We start from the raw sequence: 11,183 nt of genomic DNA, 5'->3' as shown, positions 1-11,183 counted from the left end.
ATAGATAGGGAGAAATGATCATTGTAATAAAATAAGAGAAATCAAAGCTCGCACGGAAAGGTTTAAGTATACGTTTTCCCCTCGCACAATTAGAGAGCAGAGCGGTAGAGGAACAATGTGAATATACTTATATGGATATGGTGGCTGTTCTTTCGGACATGTCCGACAGAACAAACACCATATCCATATAAGCATATAGTTGTGGCACTACCGGCCATGACCTTCCTCTACTGTGCGGATGCACACATGTTCCCCGAACTCCTACGGGACTTGGTAAGAAAGTCTTCCACGAGTAGTGAGTGTGTTGGTGTGGGACACTACGAATGTAGTGTGTGGACATACAAGGTGAGAATGTGTGTCTCGCGGGAGGACTGCGCGAGATAGTCCCTGCAGTCGCACTATCCTCTGTGCCCTCGGTGGCTCAGATGGATAGAGCGTCTGCCATGTAAGCAGGAGATCCCGGGTTCGAGTCCCGGTCGGGGCACAAATTTTCACCTGTCCCCGTTGATATATGTCAACGCCCATCAGAAGCTGAAGGTATTAATATCATTCTAATTTCGTTCTAGATAGCTGCAGGTCATCAATGGTGTCTGTTCTTTCTGATATGTCCTAATTTCGAACAATGTGAATGTCGTTCGATGAACCCGCTGACTGGCACTTAATCGTGGATTGCAAAGTAGTCATGTAGATGACGACGTAGAGCGTAAATGTGTACTACATTAAAACTGGTTTCTCCTGACACGAGGCTTAACACACAGTAATTCTCAATTCACAGTAACTGGGGCCTCTTGTACTCGCAGTGGACCGAAAATAGTTCTCAGCGTAGTGGAGGAGTTCATCGCGCAAACTACGCTGGAGGCCAAACAAGACGAAGGATAAAGTTGTGTACACGTTAACAAAAAATAATCTGTTGGTAGAATTTTTTGACGATCCGCTTGAAACAAATTTTGTTGTCACGGCTTACTTCTGTGAGCGAGAAAATAAAAATTAATACCCAGTTACAATGCCGCGAGGAGGGGGAGTGGGCGCCTAGGGCTTAGACCGGAAAGAGCCTGCAGGCGTCACGGAGAACTTTATGGAAATAAATTCCAGACAGCAGCGAGTGCCGTCGCGTCAAGAGTCAACTGAGGGGCTCTAATGAGGCGGTATAATGAACGGAAGAAAGAAACACAATAGCTGTGTCGATGGAATGCATGTTCCCAATGTAAACTCTTTTTAATTACGGACGAGAGGACACAATAACTTACTTCTGGCAAAGGAGCGTCTAGTAACTGAAAAAATTCCCCTACTTTTCAAACGATAATGACTATGCTGTAGAGAAACCAACTGATGTTCTACTACTGTGAAACTCTGGTCAGCGTAATTCAGCAAAAGAGGCAGCACGCTTGTTAAAGGTGTTCCATAGGTCCTAATTATAGGTCTAAGGGCTGTAAGGATGCTTAATAGATATGGCTTTACGTAGCAACAAGGGAAAAAAAAGGTATTTTTCCACGGTACAGGAAAACACGATTTAACATAAAAACAAATTTCACTCAATAGGAAAGTGCGCTCCAAATTTTTGCGCGTATAAACCGATGAAAATGTGACACGGAAGAAACATGTCAGGTACACTATATGACTCGATCTCCACTATAGAGTGATATTTACAATAGATTAAAATCCTTCAGTGTTCGCGAAACTAGCTCTGACAGTGTAAAAACATTAGCAGAGAATGTAATTTATATTTGCAAGAAATTTAGTGGGTCGGAATCACAAAGTGTTTCCCTGTGAAAATTTTTTTTATTGGATCTTCATTTACTACATGGTTTTGATATTTCAATTCCTGAATATTACATTTCAATCTCTGTCCTAAGTATAACAAAAATAATAATTAACAAAAGCTTGCACGGCGCCACGCCCTTTTGTTTTTCCTCACGTTATTTATTCCTGAGGTGTTTTCTGCTAGTTTAAACCAGTCACGATGTGGGAAAAATTTCGGTATTTAGTAGGTCTAAGACTTCTTTAAAGGTGTGTGCATGGCAAAATTCAACATTCTAATGAAAGTTACAACTCTCTGGTACCGAAACCATGTCCGAAGGCAACATTTGTTTCCACAACTGCTGATGGAGAAAAGCCCTAAGATTTGTATTTTTTTACAGAAATTTGGAGAGCCGTAAGAGTCTAGCAAAAAAAGATATCAATATTCTGTTCCATAGATAGTTATAATAACCGTATATCAAGCTTTGTGCAAAAGTACATTAATTTCGCTCTGACAGATTATTCAAAAAAAGGAACATATGCGCTCACCTTCTTGAAAAAATTACTGTTGTTTGTAATTAAAAACTTTTAACTTCAATAATCGTGAAAATGTATGTGTGTATTGATATAATATTTATTAACAACTGTCCCAAATGTAGTTACATTGCATTGAAAACTTCGGGCTTTATCAAGTTTTTTTCTTCAAAGTACTGCAACTTCGCATAAGTCCCCACTTAAATTTAAATTGATATTTAGTTTATATACCTATTCGCTGAAATCTTCTGTTTTCGACTTTAGCTCGTGCATGATTTGATTTTCTGCTTGTTTGTATTCCAAGTTTCTCCTTTCAAGCAGAAATTAAGTTTGCTAATGGTTTTACTTGAGGAGGGATACAGGAAACACTATTTTGTGTTGACTTAACTGTATCACTAACTAAACGCCGTTACACACGCACATCTTTCGCAGAACCTCACTATTACATTGCCAATAAATCAAAGAAGAAGCGCTTCTCGTGTTATTCCTTACAGTTCAAAGGCCTGCTTGCAACTAACTGTCTTAGCTCAGTTCTTCCACTTGCGAGTGGCTGAAAGTACGTCAGTTACATAAATTTTTGCAGAACAAAATCTTAATTATAAATTATAAAATTTTGATCCCTCCATGTTTTTCGTGTTGATATTCAAGACTTAATAAAATAATTATTCTTTATAGGGTTTTCCTAGTTGAAGCTTCTTAATTATTTTAATATACGTTGTATTTTCTGCCTTTCTGTCTCCCTCTCACGTCACGATGCGTTGCTAACCTTTAAAATTATCCCACATCTAGCCACATTGTACTGGCTTTTTCATTAAATGATTTTAGTACATGCAATTTATAATGCGTACCGGAATGTGTTTATGTAATGTTACAGACGAAATCATCACAAAAACTGAACATCGCACATGAAATGTTAGCGAGAAAACTGTCAAGTGCTTGTTACCGCAATTTTGGTTTCAAAATGATTACAATAAAAATTATCGAACTTGAAATTCTTATCTAAATATGAACATGATTCTGAAGCAAGTGTCCCCATACGTTAGGTTTTATAATCTTTACTCAATTAATAAAGGTCTGAAAACGAAGCCTTCACCCCAAATGTTAAATACTAACATATTCAGGAGACATCACAAGATTTAACCCACTGTTGGATTTTTAATAACTTACCATTATAAAATTTGGTTTTAACAATTAAAGTAAACACTTGCAAATAATGTGATCTATTTCACATATGTTCAACTGCCTCACTAACATATACTATCAGCAACACCTTACCACAGTATTGCTTTGCTTCAGTTTAGAAAGTAAAAGTTAACACATTGGCTTAACGCGAGTGCAGATACGCTACGACCCGAATAGTTCGACCACATGACATTAAAATGATATATGGTAACTATTCCTTGAAATTCAATACACGTAAAATATGCAACACAACAATAACTATTGTTCTCATGATACCACATTTGTTGGTTTTGCCGACTCACATTCAAAATGTCTCCTAGACCTCGATGTACACTATCTACTGTAAAAGCCTCTCACAACAATCTACACGGGAGAAAAATGATACAGAAGAAAAATAAATATTGTCAGTGTTCTGTTTCTGTACGTATGACATCACAAGCCACAAAATTATTTAGCCACTAATCGAAGCCGATGTCCAGTATCGATAGGTTCTACCAGCTTCTTATGTCACGTATTTTACGCATACTGGATTTCGATGATGGGTTTGTGACCATCTTTGCGATGACTCCACAGGTCAAAGCCGACCGGTAGTATTGATAGGTTCACTATTTTTTAATTGCCACCGTTAGTGGAGCGTGAGACAAGTGAGAGAAACGCCAAAGAGAAGGCACGTGTAATATACGAAACAATTCATACGGGGTGATTTTGCTAAATGGAAATAAACTGCAGAAAACAATCCCTGGAAAGGTAAGAGGCAAAAAATGTCATATAGACTTATAGCCGGAAATGCTTTCTGCGGCAGGTAAACCGATTTGAAGGTGGAGATAAAAGTTCATTGACAGCGTAACTTTCGGTGATTGAAATCACGCATGAGTACACACCAGTGGAAGTGGGATTGTTCTATTTGCACCAGTATTTTAACTGCACACTCAGAAGGTGATGGCTAATAATCTCCGCCCACAGGCTGACGGTTATGTCTCAACTGGTGCTGATGGTTCACCGTCTCCGTACCTTGGGGATTCTTCATAGCCCGAATGTGGGTATTGTGCTGGTTGACGATGCCGCCCCTTGTAAAGGTGGCCTCATGTTTCAATAGAATGGATGACAGAAATCCTACTGTCATAGTGACCTGTGCAACGGACCAGTGACGAAACCATCACTGCTGAGGGAAGTCCGTAGACAATAATAATAATGTGTCGTAAGTGATACGGATAGTGGCAGCTACACTCCTGGAAATGGAAAAAAGAACACATTGACATCGGTGTGTCAGACCCACCATACTAGCTCCGGACACTGCGAGAGGGCTGTACAAGCAATGGACACACGCACGGCACAGCGGACACACCAGGAACCGCGGTGTTGGCCGTCGAATGGCGCTAGCTGCGCAGCATTTGTGCACCGCCGCCGTCAGTGTCAGCCAGTTTGCCGTGGCATACGGAGCTCCATCGCAGTCTTTAACACTGGTAGCATGCCGCGACAGCGTGGACGTGAACCGTATGTGCAGTTGACGGACTTTGAGCGAGGGCGTATAGTGGGCATGCGGGAGGCCGGGTGGACGTACCGCCGAATTGCTCAACACGTGGGGCGTGAGGTCTCCACAGTACATCGATGTTGTCGCCAGTGGTCGGCGGAAGGTGCACGTGCCCGTCGACCTGGGACCGGACCGCAGCGACGCACGGATGCACGCCAAGACCGTAGGATCCTACGCAGTGCCGTAGGGGACCGCACCGCCACTTCCCAGCAAATTAGGGACACTGTTGCTCCTGGGGTATCGGCGAGGACCATTCGCAACCGTCTCCATGAAGCTGGGCTACGGTCCCGCACACCGTTAGGCCGTCTTCCGCTCACGCCCCAACATCGTGCAGCCCGCCTCCAGTGGTGTCGCGACAGGCGTGAATGGAGGGACGAATGGAGACGTGTCGTCTTCAGCGATGAGAGTCGCTTCTGCCTTGGTGCCAATGATGGTCGTATGCGTGTTTGGCGCCGTGCAGGTGAGCGCCACAATCAGGACTGCATACGACCGAGGCACACAGGGCCAACACCCGGCATCATGGTGTGGGGAGCGATCTCCTACACTGGCCGTACACCACTGGTGATCGTCGAGGGGACACTGAATAGTGCACGGGACATCCAAACCGTCATCGAACCCATCGTTCTACCATTCCTAGACCGGCAAGGGAACTTGCTGTTCCAACAGGACAATGCACGTCCGCATGTATCCCGTGCCACCCAACGTGCTCTAGAAGGTGTAAGTCAACTACCCTGGCCAGCAAGATCTCCGGACCTGTCCCGCATTGAGCATGTTTGGGACTGGATGAAGCGTCGTCTCACGCGGTCTGCACGTCCAGCACGAACGCTGGTCCAACTGAGGCGCCAGGTGGAAATGGCATGGCAAGCCGTTCCACAGGACTACATCCAGCATCTCTACGATCGTCTCCATGGGAGAATAGCAGCCTGCATTGCTGCGAAAGGTGGATATACACTGTACTAGTGCCGACATTGTGCATGCTCTGTTGCCTGTGTCTATGTGCCTGTGGTTCTGTCAGTGTGATCATGTGATGTATCTGACCCCAGGAATGTGTCAATAAAGTTTCCCCTTCCTGGGACAATGAATTCACGGTGTTCTTATTTCAATTTCCAGGAGTGTATTATGGAGAATGTTCCTCAAGGTCGTTTGGCTTACCACACGTTTCACACCTGCCTTTGAGCAGATGTATCTCCATTATAGTGCTTTTCCAGATATATCTCCTACGATGTTTCTTGCACCTATCCTCTCGGCGATCATTTGTTACAATTTGTCTCCATTCAGCAAAACCACTCTGTATAGCATTAAAATGAGTAATAAGATCTTTGTTTCAAAGTTTGTCCCCAGAGAAGAGAAATAAGTTGAACAGTCCTCACAGAACTATTACTGTTACTTGTGCATACTGCACAATAATACTAGGGATTTTCTGTGTCATAAATTAGTTGTTGTAGGAGGCTATAAGGATATCTGGATCTCGGTCTGTACGTATATCTAAGCTAATAATAAAAATGTAAAAATGTTGGGTCACTCTGTCACTCTGTTTGAACTTGCTAGTCTCCAAAACTGTCTGCATCTCGTGGTCTTGCGGTAGCGCTCTCGCTTCCCGCGCACAGGGCCCCGGGTTCCATTCCCAGCGGGGTCAGGGATTTTCCCTGCCTCGAGATGACTGGATGTTGTTGTGTCGTCTTCATCACCACCATTCATCTCCATTACGGTCGGAGGAAGGCAATGGCAAATCTTGCCTACTCAACGGTGCGGGTGTCTCGCATCGTCCCCTATGCTCCTCGGAGTTTGGGACCTCATCATCATGATTCTCCATGTGGTTTTCGCAGGTAATATGAACGTAGCTTGGGGAAAGATATAGGCTTTATTTCATCAACGTTGGATCACAGATGAAATATTGTAGTTTCCAGTTTCGTGGCATCACATATCGATACAGCCCCACCGCATATAAAGGTTGGCAACGGAATGGCAATTTCTGCCAGACGCCGATAGCAGCCGTGCGGGATCCGACGTACCCAATGGTGCACACTCACTGGGCCACAGCTCCAGTCGATCCGTAACACGAGCGCCCTCTGGGGCCGCAATATCGGACGCTGGCAGCAACCACTCAGGTTATAACACCCCCCCCCTGCTTCCCGGGATTTGCGAAATTATAAGTTAACAATGACCGTGAATTATGAATTTTGACCCGTGTCGGGATAAGGCATCCGAATCAGAAGTAAATAATGATTATTCCGCGAGAAACAGGAGACGTTATAACTTGATCGTTATTCAATGAGTAATTTCATTCAATAACGGTCGGTAAGTGAAAAAAATGGAAATAATTTGGAAATAAATTTTGCCTGTGGAAATTTTGCCGAAAGAAATGATTAAGTTGTAAAAGCAGTTAAAAAAACGGTTCCCAGCTCAACTGATGAGCGACAGTGCTGTTAAGTACGTGAATAGTTGTGTCAAAAACAAAGTTTACCTATTTGTAGCGCAGCAGGTGGAACGGGAACTTTTACGTAAGTGCTGTGTCAGGCTCAGTAGTCATATAAAACAATGTCATAACAATCTAACTACACTTAAACATTAATGGTTAACTGTCAATAAGTATTTTGATAATTATTTTGTTCATAATTTGTCAGCCAAGTGCAATGCTGACAACACAGATAATTATCAATCGAGATTTTGAATAATGGGCTGTCATTCTGTCTTTAAAATTACGTACTTTTTTCTCAGTTTAATCTACTGACAATGAGATATATTGCCAATAATTGATTAACTGTATTTTGAATGATAATAATTCATTAATTGGGCGATTGTCGGGTCGAATAAGCTTTATAGATTCATGAAATTTCCCTGAACTAACTTCAGTTGAATATGCATTGAAATAAATCTTAATAATCAAATTTATTACTTCAGTCTATTATTAAGTTACTACGGTTGGCGTAACCTTATTAAGTGCAACAATTAACTACGATAACCAATCGTTCAAAATAGTCTGAAATTTACTCTTCACCGTCTATGCAAATAATTTGATAATTGACACATATTCTCTTGATAATGGCGTGAAACACTCGGTTCAATAAGGTAACGATCGGAAGGAACCTACTTGGTGTTGTTGTCGGGTGGAATGTAACTGCAACACTTCGATTATAAAGTGCTCGTTATTAATTGTTCAACTTCAGAGAAAAGCACAGTCACTGGCAAGCCATCTACAATTTTATCCTTCGAAAATTACGTAGATCTTACTTCCCTCGTTGTCGGTGGATCGACGGAAGTCCACGGCGGCGACACAATGTGGCAGCGGGCTGTTATTGTTGCGACTTGGGCCCACAGTGCGCTTCACATTTAAGTCCTCGTTTCTTCAGCACTATGCCCATTAATCCATACTAACTTGCCCGGCCATGCTTTCAGATATGCCGACCATTATTTTCCCGTCGTACTTAGAGCCACACACTAGCCGTTAGATGTAACACAGCTAGGACTAGCAACACTCGACTGTACGTCATACTCCGAGCATGGCGTCACTGCTTCTACTGCCCGCTGACAAAGCAATCTCTCTGACTTCAACGTTAACTAAATATGCCCTGACTTGCCAGTGTTAAATATTACTTAATTTAAACATAGTATTTACAATACATATTTACACTACACAATACATCGTATACAAACAGTTTCATGTGTTAAGTAAGCGAAAAAATTCATAGCGAGGACAGCGTTGTAGCGTCACAAGGTGATTTGCGGTTGGAGTCATTTCGCCACAAGACGCTCCACACACGCCTTCTAGTCTCCAATTCGACACCACGGTGTGTGCTTAGTTTAGAGTGTCTCATCCTTATTGACTCTGTGATGTCTGGACTTGTTTCTTTCTGCGTTATTAGTAACGAGTCTTCGTACGCTTGGAGAAATTCAAGTTAAGTAAATCTTCTGTTTATTGTGTTAACTTGCTGGCTTATTATTTCTGCTCCTGTCCAGCTTTCCTATGACGAAAGTTTTGCTTTGAACAATTAGTTCATGAGCCCACACGAACTGTAATTAAGTGAGAAAACACACTTGACCTTTTACCCACAAAGAGAGCGTCATGACGGATACCGGGGATTAGTGAATACAAGATCATTGTAGCGAGGCTCAAAACCGTATCAACCAAAACTACTAAAAATAAACGCAAAATATATCTATTTAAAACAGCAGATAAAAATTCGCTTGATGCCTTCGTAAGAGAGAGTCTCCACTTCTTCCAAGCTAATTATGTAAGTGCAGACCAGATATGGCTCAGATTCAAAGATACAGTATCGACAGCAATAGACAGATTCATACCGCATAAGTTAATAAGAGACGGGACTCATCCACCGTGGTACACAAAACACGTCAAAACACTATTGCCAAAGCATCGAAAAAAGCATGCCAAATTCAGAAGAACGCAAAATCCCCAAGATTGGCTGGGTTTCACGGAAGCTCGAAATTTATTGCAGACGTCAATGAGAGATGTTTTTAATAGTTTCCACAATAAAACATTGCCTCAAAATTTGGCAGAAAACCTTAAGAGGTTCTGGTCGTATGTAAAATACACCAATGGCAAAAAACAGTCAATACCGTCACTGCCCGATAGCGATGACGGTGCCACTGAAGCGGAGTTACTAAATACAGTTTTCCGTAATTCTTTCAGGAAAAGAAGACGAAGTAAATATTCCAGAATTCGAAACCAGAACAGCTGTTAGCACGAGTGACATAAAAGTAGATACCTTAGGTGCTGCGAAACAACTCAAATCACTTAACAAGGCAAGTCTTTCGGTCCAGATGGTATACCAATCAGGTTCCTCTCAGAGTATGCAGACACAATAGCGCCTTTCTTAGCAATCATCTACAACCGCTCACTTGACGAAAGGTCTGTTCCTAAAGACTGGAACGTAGCACAGGCCACACCAATATTCAAGAAAGGAAATAGGAGTATTCCACTGAATTACAGACCCATATCACTGACTTCAATTTGCAGTAAGATTTTCGAGCATATACTATACCTAAACATTATGAACCACCCTGAACAAAATGACTTATTGATACATAACCAACACGGATTCAGAAAATATCGTTCTTGTGCAACACAGCTAGCTCTTTATTCCCATAAAGTTATGAGTGCTGTCGATAAGGGATCTTAGATCGATTCCATATTCCTAGATTTCCAGAAGGCTTTTGATACCGTTCCTCACAAGCGACTACTAATCAAATTGCGTGCATATGGAGTATCGTCTCAGTTGTGTGACTGGATTTGTGATTTCCTCTCAGAGAGGTCACAGTTCGTAGTGATAGACGGAAAATCATCGAGTAGAACAGAAGTGATATCTGCGTTGCACAAGTAGTGTCATAGGCCCTCTACTGTTCCTGATTTACATAAATGATCTAGGTGATAATCTGAGCAGCCCCATTAGATTGTTTGCAGATGACGCTGTAATTTACCGTCTAGTAAAATCATCAGACGATCAATTCCAATTACAAAATGATCCAGAGAGAATTTCTGTATGGTGCGAAAAGTGGCAATTGGCACGAAACAAAGAAAAGTAAGAGGTCATCCACATGGGTACAAAAAGAAATCCGATAAATTTTGGGTATACGATAAATCGCACAAGTCTAAGGGCTGTCAATTCGACAAAATACCTAGGAATTACAATTACGAGCAACTTAAATTGGAAAGACCACATAGATAATATTGTGGGGAAGGCGAAACAAAGACTGTGCTTTGTTGCCAGAACACTTAGAAGGTGCAACAAACCCACAAAAACCGAGCGAGGTGGCGCAGTGGTTACACACTGGACTCGCATTCGGGAGGACGACGGTTCAATCCCGCGTCCGGCCATCCTGATTTAGGTTTTCCGTGATTTCCCTAAATCAGTCCAAGCAAATGCCGGGATGATTCCTCTAAAAGGGCACGGCCGACTTCCTTCCCCATCCTTCCCTAATCCGATGAGACCGATGACCTCGCTGTCTGGTCTCCTTCCCCAAAACAATCCCCCAAACCCACTAAAGAGACACTTGTCCGTCCTCTGTTGGAATATTGCTGCGCGGTATGGGATCCTTACCAGGTAGGACTGACGTAGGACACTGAAAAAGTGCAATGAAGGGCAGCTCGTTTCGTGTTAGCGCGCAACAGGCGTGAGAGTATCACTGATATGATACGCGAGTTGGGGTGGCAGTCACTGAAACAAAGGCGGTTTTCTTTGAG

General features: G+C 42.5%; 1 non-coding gene across 1 annotated transcript; it reads left to right on the top strand.

Moving 5' to 3' along the window:
• The first annotated feature begins 409 nt into the window (after positions 1-409).
• On the top strand, positions 410-484 carry Trnat-ugu. Its single transcript has one exon. It is a non-coding gene; the product is annotated as a tRNA-Thr (tRNA).
• The last annotated feature ends 10,699 nt before the right edge of the window (positions 485-11,183 follow it).

The sequence above is a fragment of the Schistocerca piceifrons genome, chromosome 1 (genome assembly GCF_021461385.2).
Source record: "Schistocerca piceifrons isolate TAMUIC-IGC-003096 chromosome 1, iqSchPice1.1, whole genome shotgun sequence".
Taxonomy (NCBI): domain Eukaryota; kingdom Metazoa; phylum Arthropoda; class Insecta; order Orthoptera; family Acrididae; genus Schistocerca; species Schistocerca piceifrons.
Note: the sequence above shows the minus strand (reverse complement) of the source record. Positions and strands in the feature narration are given on the sequence as shown.